Genomic DNA, 2,049 nt, shown 5'->3' on the forward strand with positions numbered 1-2,049 from the left:
TTGGATTAATGACAAATAAAGGAGAATTACATTCGGTAACCTTATAAACATGAGGGTACTTTAAAAAGTTTGTGGAAAAATAGAACTGAAAGAAAATATGAATTGAGAAAGTGGACTCGAGTCCTGCTCTAAGATATTAGGTAGAGAAGTATTAAAAGAGAGAGAAAAGATAAAGGATTAACCAAGATAAGTTTCCAAGTACATAGAAGTCAAAAGTTTACTAGAGAGGGGTTTTTTATATATTTATTTTACTTGTCTTGAAAATCTGTATTATAAATGTGAAGTAATCTGAGACAATGCAGTGATAAAAAAAAAAAAATCAAGTTAACTTATCCTCTGTTCTGCTTAAGAAATAAGGAAAATGATTTAAATTCTGCCCACTTTTAAGCAATCAGAACCCTGTTTGGGTTTCTGGAAATGTTCTGTAGAATTTAGTTGTTCTAAACACTGCTCAAATGCTATACACTTTGGACCATTTAGATATTTGAAGATAGAAAATAATCAATGCTTCTTAATTATCTATAACTGTTTTATAATCTGTAAAATGTTAACTGGCTTGTATTTTTCCAAAAATACAAAGCCATAAATTTCATAATCCTATTTTTCCTCAATATCAATATGATATGTCTATCAAAGAAAAAAAAAGAAAATTTTAAAAGTATACCAAACTGGATGCCTAAAGGTAAATGATGTTAACATTTTGATTTTGACTTTTCATACTACATTTTTCTCATTTGATGTTGGTAATTTGTACTATCCCTGTGAACTTATACATCCAATGTATAATTTTACGTATTTTATGATTTCACNAAGTTTCTGCAAGGCAGTTAACAACTCTGGGAGGTATGTTTCTAATTCATGAAATGAAACATTTCGTAGCATTTTATATTCTGTGAAGATAACTCAGCTCTTCTAATTATTGATTATTTGAAATTTGGTCTTTGCCTAGAAACCCAAGTCATAGGCAAAGTTTAAGTGTCTAATATTTTTTTTGGAATTGAAATCCTAAGACAGTAACAGTGAAGGAAGAGCGAAGTGAGACAGGGAAAGAGAGGGAGCAAATACAAGATGATGAATTACAGGCTGAACNTAAAAGACAATTGGTCTCTGATTTGGAAAACTGAATAGATAATAGCACTGTCCATTTAGACGATGTAGGTAATACTCTTCATGAACATCTAGAATATTTACATGGTCATATCCAGCAGGCATTTAGAAGTATAGTGATAGAGAAGAGAAAATAAATAGGAAATAGAAATCTATATTTGTGCCTAATCAACATATAGATGCCTATTGAGGACATAGAATCGGATAAGATCACTAACAGGAAGATAAAATGGTGGTGGAGGGGGAGGTCATGGGAGAGAACTTGAAGACCATATTATCTAAAGCGTAGATGATAGAAGCAGACCCCTGCAAGGTAGACAGTCAAAGTGAGCAAATAAGAAACTCAGAGACTGCTTTGTTCTAAAATCCACAGGTGTATTCAACACGGTCCAGTGCTACTGAACTGCCAAAGAAAGAGACTGGATTGGATTTGAATAGTGAGGTTGATAGTTAAGTTGGTGAGGGAATTTCTTGGATTAATGGCAAATGAAGGAGAATTACATTCGGTAACCTTATAAACATGAGGGTACTTATAAAGTTTGTGTAAAAATAGAACTGAAAGAAAATATGAATTGAGAAAGTGGACTCGAGTCCTGCTCTAAGATATTAGGTTGAGAAGTATTAAAAGAGAGAGAAAAGATAAAGGATTAACCAAGATAAGTTTCCAAGTACACAGAAGTCAAAAGTTTACTAGAGAGGGGGTTTTTATATATTTATTTTACTTGTCTTGAAAATCTGTATTATAAATGTGAAGTAATCTGAGACAATGCAGTGATAAAAAAAAATCAAGTTAACTTATCCTCTGTTCTGCTTAAGAAATAAGGGAAATGATTTAAATTCTGCCCACTTTTAAGTAATCAGAACCCTGTTTGGGTTTCTGCAAATGTTCTGTAGAATTTAGTTGTTCTAAACACTGCTCAAATGCTATACACTTTGGACCAT

Source organism: Galeopterus variegatus, unplaced genomic scaffold (genome assembly GCF_000696425.1).
Source record: "Galeopterus variegatus unplaced genomic scaffold, G_variegatus-3.0.2 Scaffold18436, whole genome shotgun sequence".
Classification (NCBI taxonomy): Eukaryota; Metazoa; Chordata; class Mammalia; order Dermoptera; family Cynocephalidae; genus Galeopterus; species Galeopterus variegatus.